Source organism: Spermophilus citellus (assembly GCF_964194105.1).
Source record: "Spermophilus citellus genome assembly, chromosome: 16".
Taxonomy (NCBI): domain Eukaryota; kingdom Metazoa; phylum Chordata; class Mammalia; order Rodentia; family Sciuridae; genus Spermophilus; species Spermophilus citellus.
This window is the reverse complement of record NC_138196.1, coordinates 37,288,042-37,299,603: the sequence shown is the minus strand read 5'-3', so window position 1 is coordinate 37,299,603 and position 11,562 is coordinate 37,288,042.

Here is an 11,562-nt window from a genome sequence, read left to right as displayed (position 1 = left end):
GAAAAAAGAGAAAGAATCCAGGGAAACAGATAAGTGAGAGGAAAAATATGCATAAAGTAAAAATGTTTTAAAAACCCAAAGAAAAGAAAAAAATAAAAATAGAAAAAGGTAAAAATAAAACAATATGCAACAAAACTGAAATATACTATTCAGGCATCCCAGTATTCAATAAACTGATGCATGAAAAATACTTGGTTTCAAAAATGGTTAGAAATGTGAGAGAGAAAAAGAAAAAGGATCTTGATGAAAAATTGAACAGTTGTTTCCTTTGGACTTCACAAGTTTCTCAGCTTTCCTTCTCAGCAGTTAGGTAGGTTTGTCTGGATTTTGATGCTAGCTCCACCCTCAGGATGGGTATGGTTGAGAAGGTAAGTCCTGTAGGCGGAACTCTTAGAGGCTGATTGAAGGCTTAGGTATGCTCCAATCTCTTCGCAGGATGCTAATTGGTCTGGAGATTAAGTCAGCTCACCTTCAAGCCCTGCAATTAACAGTCCATGCTGGAAGACTGCACCCCAGGAATCTCCTTTGGGTTCCACTTGTAATGGTGTAGGAGCCTGTTCTTAGCCTACTACTTCATCTGCAGACCCCATGATTCCTTGTCTCTGATTCAGTCTCCAAACTTGATCTCTCTTGCCCCTGCCCTTTCTAATTCCTGGTCAGGCACTTCTCTTCTAGCCAGTCCTGCAAACACCCAGACTGGGGGAAGCCAGGTGGTTTCTGTGACCAGTATTCCCCTGTGTAAACTCCTCTCTATGCTTGATTTTCTCCTGGTTACTTAGGCACACTCTCTGTCATGCAGTGTGTTTGCCCAGCTTGTTTTTCTGGACAGACTTAGTTCTGCCAATAATCAGCCCCATCAGCTGCTGGCCCTGGTGCCACAGCTGCAAAATGGTTCCTTCCATGCACATCACCGAGAGAGATGGTAGCTTCCCCAAATACTCCCCAGACGTGGATACTGTGCAGTACAGCTTATTATTTCTAAGCAGTGTTTCTGATCTCTAAGCTCTCTATACTCCAACATGCCTCAGTCTTCCTGAGATTAGGGGTTCCTTTAATTCCTTTATTGTTTTACTGTGTTCATGTAGGCATGATTCTGGTTTGTGTCTCCGGCCTCTATCGTGGCTGTGGGGCTGCAGATCTTTTCCTCTTATTTTATTATCCAAGATCTCCTGAGTCTCTGATCTGTTTTGAGTGTCAAGTATTACATTCCAGTTAAGTCTCCCCCCCCCAATTCTTGATCATTCACCCACCTAGTTGAAAAGCTGCCTGTCTGCTTTTATTGGTTCATGCCAAGGAACCACTAGGGAACCAACTATTCTGTCATCTTGCTGCCTCTCTCAGCCTAATTGTTTTCTTAACCAAGTTCATGGATCCCCTAAATCAAGTAATCCCTGAAGCCAAGTGGAAAATTTCTGTTGGAAGCACAGCTGAGTCCCTCAGCTACCACTTTGCTCGGACAAATGCTATACTTTAACCTCTTGATTTTTGTCTTTTCCTAGTTCTTGGTGCAAAACTTCTTTACCAGCTCATTAGTCCTTTGATGTTTAAAAAAATCTTTTCATCAAATTATAAAAAAAAAATTAAGCAAATATTGCAAAAAAAAAAAAAAGCCTCTCTTCAGTGTGCGAGTTGATCCCAATTACCTGGTTCACCAGCAGAAGAAGCAGAAGTCCCTGCTTGTTGCCATGTTGTCTCCACCTTTATGTACTACAAGGCTCTAATTGCTTCTCATGGGATTACCAGCCCAGCCCCTGGCTGCTAAGCCTCTGGTCTGGCCTCCATTCTCCAAAGTTGCCAGCAGCATTTTTCTAAATGTAAATTAGATTTCTAAAAATGTAAATCTGATATTATTGTCAGATCTTAACTTAAAGTGTTTCAGAGTCTCCCAAATGTTTTAGTGAGAATTCCAAACTCTTTAGCATGGTACAGGAGACTCCTGTAAGACTCAGGTCTCCTAACCTAGGTCTCCCATGACACACACAATAACAGGGGAAACCACCTCTCCTCCCATACCCCAGTCTCATCTATGCTCTTGCCAGGCTCAACAGCTTAAGGTGTTCCCAGACTGCTGTCTCTGCCCTGTGACTTCTGTGCCTTTGCACATGGCAGCTTTTGTCCCACGTAGCCATTCCCTCTTCCCTTCTAGTCCTGACTTACTCTGACTCCAGTGTTTCAATCTCAGCTCATACAAAGCCTCTTTGGGAAGCTTCCATGTTTCTTCCAGTCATTATAGTACTTCTTGTGTTTTTTTCATAACTCCCTGTGTCTATTACTATGTTGATAATTGTGTGTGTGTATGTGTGTATGTATGTATGTGTGTTTTGTTTTGATATTGGGGACTGAACTCAGGGAATTTTACCACTGAGCTACATTCCCAGTCCTTTTTATTTTTTATTTTGAGACAGGGTCTCACTAAGATGCTCAGGACTTCACTAAATTGCTGAGGCTGACCTGAAATATGATCCTCCTGCCTCAGCCTCCCAAGTCCCTGGTATTATCAGTGGTCTATTCTGACCTTTGTAAAAACATAATAGACTGTGGTTTGTGTTCTTGTATATCTCCTTTAGTAGACACTTCCACTGCTTTTAAGTTAGGGACTTTCTTCTCTGACCTTACATGTTGCAGTTCCTAAAATGATACCCCCAAAGTATGGTGCCTTGGATGCTGATCACTTGGAAATAAAGGAGATTGGAAGTCCTCAGAAGCAGGGTTTCTCTAACCTACTTCTGCCCTCCTATCTCTTGTTCTTTTTTCTCCTCTGAAGCCAAAGAGTGAAATTAGAATTCCTCTTTCCAAGGTGGGGCATGGAAACTAGAAACTGTCTTTTCCAAGACAAGCCATAAAATCTAGAAAGCTCACTTTCTCCTTTCTCCCTTAAAGACCTGCATTCTAGAGGGTTTTTGCCCCACACCTGGTAGGAAGAATGTCACCCAAGAGGCCAAGAAGAATCTGAACTGACAGACCTTGCTGGGTTTCCCCCCTCAGTCCACTGCCATTAGATCAAAGCCTTGGTTGTATCACATTTCTACATGGATGTCTGTTCATCAAACTTGAGCGTAAAAAGTTTTCCCAGGGTGTTGGGCTCTTCATTTCTGGAGGCTCCCATTTCATGTAAAATTGATTAAATAAATTGGTTATGCTTTTTTTGTCTCTCTTTCTTGCAGGGCTGGGATCAAATCCAGGGTCTCATCATGTGAGGCAAGTGCTCTACCAACTGAGTACACCCCAACCCACTTTTCTCTTTTATTCTGTCTTTTATTACAGGAGTGTGGGTTGTGATCCTTGGGGAGGGTGAGGAAACTGTCCTACCTTTTCTACTCCTATACATAGCACATAATACAATGTCTGACCATATACGTTGGTTTACTAAATTGAATGGAGTTATACTTACTATATTGCTTTTTTTTTTTTTTTGGAACTGGGGATTGAACCCAGGGGTGCATTATCACTGAGCTACAACTGCATACTTTTTAAATTTTTATTTGGGGAGAGGGTCTTGCTAAGTTTTTCAGGCTTGCCTCAAACTTTTTGATCCTCCTGCCTCAGCCTCCTGAGTTGCATGGTTATAGGAGTGCACCACCATACCTGGCATAATTCTTTTTTATATATTGTCTATTTTCTTTCTTCTTTTTTTTTTTTTTTGACCAGGGATTGAGTCCAGGGATGCTTAACCACTCAGCCACATCACTAGCCCTTTTTATTTTTTATTTTTTGAGACAGGGTCTCACTAAGTTGTTTAGACCTTTGCAAAGTTGTTGAGGTTGGCATTGAACTCACGATCTTTCTGCCCTAGCCTCCCTGGCCACAGAGATTGCTATTTTACCTGTCATTTATCTGACCTATTCACTCTATGAAAAAAAAAAGTGCTAGAGTGATAGTATACTACAACTCTTACCTTTACTGCCATTTTTGCTTAGGTGACTCACATCAGAATTTGTATTCCATGAAATGGTTTATGAGTTATTCATTCCCATATATGTTTTAAGAAGTGAGTACTTCAAATTATTAATGTATATCCAAGTTAACAATATGTACTTACTAATCCCTTATTTAACTCTTCTCTAAATTAGGGGTAGTTTTTAAAAATAAGGCAACATAGAACAATAAAGTTGTAGGTATAAAGAGAAGAGGGCTGGAGGTGTAACTTAGTGGTAGAGTGCTTGCCTAGCATGCATGAGACTTGGGCTAGAGCCCCAGCACCACAAAATAATGAAAAAAAAAAAAAACATGAAAAAGGAGATCAGAAACTATGGAAAGCCACAGGGGCCCTGTTAGGAGGAAGCCGAGTAAGGCAGTAAGCACGCTAAGTGGCTTTGTGATCTATGGTGGGGAAGCCAGAAAGAAGAACCCACAGGATTAATCTGCCTGATTGTATGAATCACAAAGTTTGAACAGACGAACTTCCTCTTGCCCCGTAGTGGGGATTGATCTCAGGAGTTCTCTACCACTGAGCTATAACCCCAACCCTTTTTATTTTTTGTTTTGAGACATGGTCTCACTAAGTTGCCAAGGTTGGCTTCAAATCTGCAATTCTCCTGCCTCAGCCTCCCAAGTAGCTGGGATTACAGGTGTGTGCCATTACACCTATCTGAACAGACAAACTTTTACTGTACTAAGTTCTGAGAAAAACTTATTACATGAAACCTTACATAGAAAATAGTGGATAAGGTAGTTGATAATGTCTTTGGCTGTAATCTTAAAAAGACATAGAGGTCTAATTCATATGGCTGTTTCTTTCCTAAAAGCAAGGAACTAAAATTAATCCAGGATACTAATTTCTGGGTTCAAGTTTGAAACAGAAATAAAACTCAGGGGTCTAAGAGATATGGACTGACAAACAGTCTTTAGGCTCTTTCCTTCTTTTTTTTTTTTATTGATTGTTCAAAACATTACAGAGCTCATGATATATCATCTTTTATACATTTGACTCAATTGGGTTTTGAACTCCCATTTTTACCCCAAATACAAATTGCAGAATCACATCGGTTATACACATTTTTACATAATGGCATATTAGTGACTGTTGTATTCTGCTACCATTCCTATTCCCTACTATCCCCCCTCCCCTCCCCTCCCCTCCCATCTTCCCTCTCTACCTCCTCTGCTGTTGTTCGATTCTCTCCCCTTATTTTTTCCCTCCCCCTTGCCCCTCACAACCTCTTATAATTTTGTGTAACATTGAAGGTCTCCTACCATTTCCATATGCTTTCCCTCTCTCTCCCCCCATTCGTCTTTGTTTACTGTTAGTCTTTCCCTCATGCTCTTCCTTCCTGTTCTGTTCTTAGTTGCTCTCTTTATATCAAAGAAGACATTTGGCATTTGTTTTTTAGGGATTGGCTAGCTTCGCTTAGCATAATCTGCTCTAATGCCATCCATTTCCCTGCAAATTCTATGATTTTGTCATTTCTTAGTGCTGCATAATACTCCATTGTGTATAGATGCCACATTTTTAATCCATTCATCTATTGAAGGGCATCTAGGTTGGTTCCACAGTCTAGCTATTGTGAATTGTGCCGCTATAATCATTGATGTGGCAGTATCCCTATAGTAGGCTCTTTTTTTTTTTTTTAAAGAGAGAGTGAGAGAGGGGAGAGAGAGAGAGAGAGAGAGAGAGAGAGAGAGAGAGAGAGAGAGAGAGAATTTTTAATATTTTATTTTTTAGTTCTCGGTGGACACATCTTTGTTTGTATGTGGTGCTGAGGATCGAACCCGGGCCTCACGCATGCCAGGCGAGCGCGCTACCGCTTGAGCCACATCTCCAGCCCAATATAGTACGCTCTTTTAAGGCCCTCAGGGAATAGTCTGAGAAGGGCGATAGCTGGGTCAAATGGTGGATCCATTCCCAGCTTTCCCAGGAATCTCCATACTGCTTTCCAAATTGGCCTCACCGATTTGCAGTCCCACCAGCAGTGTACAAGTGTACCCTTTTCCCCACATCCTCGCCAACACTTATTGTTTTTTGACTTCATAATGGCTGCCAATCTTACAGGAGTGAGATGGTATCTTAGGGTAGTTTTGATTTGCATTTCTCTGACTGCTAGAGATGGTGAGCATAATAGGACGCCCATAGCCCAAGAGTTAATAACAAGAATAAACAAATGGGACTTACTTAAACTAAAAAGTTTTTTCTCAGCAAGAGAAACAATAAAAGAGGTAAATAGACAGCCTACATCCTGGGAACAAATTTTTACCCCTCACACCTCAGATAGAGCCCTAATATCCAGAATATACAAAGAACTCAAAAAATTAAACAATAAGATAACAAATAACCCAATCAACAAATGGGCCAAGGACCTGAACAGACACTTCTCAGAGGAGGACATACAATCAATCAACAAGTACTTTAGGCTCTTTCTTGTTTCATTTGTTCAACGTTGACAAAACTGTGGCTATCAGTCTATCACCTCTGAAGTCACTAAAGAGTTCCGAGCTCACTGAAGAGTAAATGTTCTGTTGTTGATTGGAGATTGGAAAGCGATGTCAGAAGATTGGCAAAACTGATGACTGAAGGGCAAACCACTTGTCTGGTTAAAGAGAGGCTTGCCCATAAAGAGAGCCCTGAGTGGCTGGAACACATGCTGTGCTTGTTAACAAATGAAGTTAGATGTGGCACATGCCACTTTTCATTTCCTTAGTTTTTGACCTGTTCTGGAAGTTAGACTGCAGACACACCATTAGGCTGAGTATGTCTAAATCACCTTGTTCTCTCCAGTATTACTAATATGAAATTCTGAGTATATTAATTGTCCTAAGAATTTTGGTGTGATTTTAATAAAAATAGTAAAACTGTAGATACAAAAAGGACATTAGAAACTATTGAGGGAAGAGGACAAACAATTAGACTGGGAAGCTGGGGTACAATTGTGAGATACAGCTGACTTCATGGGGGTGTTATGAGGATTAAGAAGAGTAACTTGTGGGAAACAATTTCCCATTGTCCACTCACAAATTCTCTATGAATATTAATCTCCTTTGCTCCTTCTTTTTCTGTAGGGTAATCATTGAAGCATGTATGTATGTATTTAGTTATTTATGATACTGGGATTGAACCCAGGGGCACCCTACCACTGAACTGCATCCTCTGATAGGGGCTCATTAAGATTCTGAGGTTAGCCTTGAAGTTGCTGACTTGGCCTCCCAAATCTCAGGGACTGCAGGTATTCACCATCCGGCCTGGTTAGTGTGTGTGTATGTGTGTGTTTCTATGTGTGTGTGTGTGTGTGTGTGTGTCCCACCCAGGGCCTTGGGCATGGAAGGTTAGTACTCTATCACTGAACTACATCCCCAGTCCTGTCACTTACTTTTATCTTCATTCCTGTAGAATTTTGTACAACTAGACAGGAGGCAAGACTTATGTAATTGTGTATTGAATTTATTTTGAAGGGTTTTCCTTATCCTAACAAGTTAGGAAAAAATTGTAATAATGTGGTTTGTAGAATATGACCTGCTTAAAGGTGAAAATACTTCCATGTTACGAAAAATGCCACATCCTCTAAAGTAATGCGAGTAGTAGTATTATTCCCTCAACTAAGTCTTTTTGGAAAACTAGAACTTACTCCATTGAAGCTGTCATAACTCAAAACTTTTTGGATCTTCTTTCCTTTTTGTGGAAAGAAACAGTACTGGCAAGATGACTAAAAGGACAGACTTTGGAACTCTGGGCTTACTGGTATTTGATCCAACTTCTATTGCTTAGCAGTTTTGTGGCCTTCAGTAAATGAGTTTGTTTTCTCACCTATAAAGTAGGAATATCAATAGTATCTATTTATAAGAATATAACATATAAGAAATTTAAAATATTTTTAGCATCTAGGGTGGAAATTGTTAACACTCAGAGACACAAAATGAACACATGCCAAAGATTTTATTTAATGTGAGAATCAGCAAAGTGTTAAAACTTTTTCACATGGAGATTTGACCTTATTTTCAAGAGGACAAAACTCGGGGCTGGGATTGTGGCTTAGTGGTAGAGCACTCGCCTAACACGTGTGAGGCCCTGGTTCAATCCTCAGCACCACATAAAATAAATAAATAAATAAAATAAAGATATAAAAAAAATCAATAAGAAATTAAAAAAAAAGAGGACAAAACTCATTTGTACTGCCATCAATAGGAATCACTGCATAGTGAGGCAGGAAATATGCACATTATTTTAAGTTTTCTATGCCAATTTTTAAATTTTATTTTGAGACATGGTCTTGATAAGCTGGCTACACACACACACACATACACACACACACACACACACACACACACACACACACATTTTTAAGTTTGTTGGCCTCAAACTTGTGATCCTTCTGCCTCAGCTTCCCATATAGCTGGGATTATTGGCATTCACTACCACACCCAGCTCCTGTAAGTCAACTTTCACCTTTTCAGGGTTGTAAAATGACCTAGTGGAAGACACGTGTGCATACTCCACAGGGAACAAGCATTCTATTAAAAGGAAATCTGGTGATCTCTTCTGCCCATTCCAAAACCTCAAATTCTCCCATGCAGAGGGTTGTCGAGATTTATAAGTTTATCTACTTAATGCATGAAGTCTGATTCATAGCAAACACTTAATCAACACTAATTATTACTAGTCCTTTCAGAATCTTCAGTATAGTATGTTCCTTTAAATTCTCTCAGCAGTTTTTTGGCCTTGTAAGGAATATCCATTTTTTTAAAAAATAGCTGAGTTATCTGAAATTAAATCTGTTAAATAAGTACAGATTATTGATTTTGCTTTTATAAGAATGATGTTTTTGATTTGGGGTACAGTGGTAGAGTGCTTGCTTAGCGTGTGGGAGGACCTGGGTTTGATTCTCAGAATCTCCAAAAAAAACCAAACCCAATTAAAGAATAAAGCTTTTTAAAAAAATATTATGTGAGTACTTTCACAGCTGGTTGATCAGATATATTTAAATACCAATTCTTTAATTCCAAATGTTCAAATAGCTAAGACAAGCTATTTGAAGAACATATTTAGAGTTGATATCTGTGTTTGCTTTGAAATTTACTCTGAAAGCTTTATGGTCAACTTTTATGTATTGTAAAAGGAAGGTGCATTCAAGGGAGGTGCTAGAGCTGGGTTGATTGCAGAGGCTGCAGCATCAACCCAGTTGATATACTCTGCTGGAACAAACCTGTATAGACCTGCAAGAGTTCTAAGGAAGAGCTGTCTTACAAAGGGACAAGCTTATAATAAGGGATGTTGTTGTCTGGATACAAGGTGTCCCTGTTAATGCAGGAATGTTTGGAGGTGAAATGATTGAATTTTGAGAGCTGTAACCCAACCAGTTCAACCTACTTTGAATGGACTGACTGGGTTATAACTGTAAGCAGGTGGGGTGTGGCTGGAGGAGGTTGGTCACTGTGGGTGAAGCCTGGAAGACTTCATCTTCCCTGCAGTTCCTCTCTCCCTTCCTTTTCTGTTTCCTGGCAGTCATGAGTGGAGTAGTGCTCTTCCACTAAGCCCTTCTGCCATGATGTTCTGCTTCATGGTGGACACACCACAATGGTGTTGGCCCACCATGGACTGAACGTTGGAAACCATGAACTGAAATAAACTTTTCCTTCTCTAAATTGTTGTCAGGTATTTCGGTCAGTGATAAAAACCTAACATCAAGGAAGATGTAATTATTTGATGAAAATGTTCTGAAATGCTTTTAGTTGTGAGTTTTTAACAATAAAACAATATAATAATCATGCAAAGTTAAAGTCAATGTCAATTAAACCATATCATTTCCCTTTCTACTTGGTTTTGAAATTCAACTTCCCCTTTATTTACAGATGACATATCAAGTGAGTTTTCCTTTGAAGAAACAACTTAGGAAATGGAACAGTTCACCTTGTGGTTTTAGGAGATAACATCATCTCCCCTGTGCAGCTTGGCATGTGCATGTCAAGAGCTGCCCAAGAAGGTGTGAAGTCCTGCCACTCAATGTTGTCCCTGGACCTGAAACAACTGCACAACTTGGGAGCTCCCTAGAAATGTGGAATCTTGGAATCCATTCCAGATCTTCCAAATCAGAATACATTTTTTTTTTTTTTAATGCTAGAGATCAAACCTAAGGCCTCTATCACTGGTCCACATCCCTCTCACCACCACCTGAATTTGTGTCTTAACACGATCTCCTAGTGATTGATATACACATTAAGACTTTATTGGGCTGGGGTTGTGGCTTGGTGGTAGAGCACTTGCCTAGCACATGTGAGGCACTGGGTTCAATCCTCAGCACCACATTAAAAAATAAAATAAAGGTATTGTGTCCATCTACAAGTATCTATCTATCTATCTATCTATCGAGAGACTGACTTTATTTGTTGAGTACTGGGGGATTAAACTAAAGGGAACTTTTACCACGGAGCTGCATTCCTAGTGCCACTTATTTTTGAGACTGTGTTTTGCCAAGTTGCTGAGGCTGGCCTAAAACTTGTGATTCTCCTGTCTTAGCCACCATTTTGCTGGGATTACAGACATTCACCACCAGCTGGGTACATTAAGCCTTTATAACTGTTCTAGATTATAGCCCAGGTTCCTCTCCTGCCTGCTTAATGCTACCATGGGGAGCTTGAAGAGGAGGAAAGACTTGGGTTGATCTCAGTCTTAACACTAAATATCCGCTTTGTTTTCCACCACTTAATACCAGCCCTGCTTACTTACTGCTGTGTGGACCAAATGGGATCCAACAAAGTCCTACATGACCTGGGTCCAGCCTGTATGAGCCTACATGCTGTTTCTTCATTGAGATTCTCCTACATCACCAATCTGGTTACCTTCTGGTGAGTTACTCTGTTTTAATTTTTCTGCAAGGCATTTATGACATGATTTGAGCAGGGACAAAGTCAGACATATTCAGGATTGTAACCCCAGTGCCTTGATCTGTGTCTGACATACTGCATGCTCAATGTATTTAATGAATAGCTGGAGAATAAAAACACTCTGGAAAACATAAAGCACTAGAAGAATATCAAATGCTTTTATCCACATAAAAGCTTCCTTGCTATTACCTATTGATTTCTCTTGGAAATAAGAGCAATATTCTACTGATTATTCTCTAGCCTATATTATGTAAGTGAAAACCTGCTGACTTCATTAAGCAAGAAAGACTGGAATGCAGATTGCTTTTTTATGTTTCAAGGTCGTAATTCATTTGTTGTCTGTATCTCTTGCCTTTAGGTATCACTGTGAGACTCTTCATTCACATTAGGTCCATTTTATTCATTTCCATGGAGAAAGGGAAGAACATAAAGGAGAAAAAAGATACTGCTAAAGTCACATTATGGGACAGCTGATGCTGCTCTGCTCAGACACTTTGCCAAGAATGGCCAGATGGATGAAGGCTGGCCTGGCAGAGCTGCCTGAGTCTCAGGAAGGGCTGCAGGTCAACAGCCAGATCACACTGCATGAAACCACTAGCTGAGAACTGGTCCGAGGTTCCTTCTGCCATGAACCTCAAATGTAATAATGGCTTATTGGTTTAGTTGTGATTTTCAGTTAAGCATGACAGAAATTGGTTTTAAGTTCAATACTGGAGGTTCCAAAGGTTATTTCACACAATCCAATGACATATT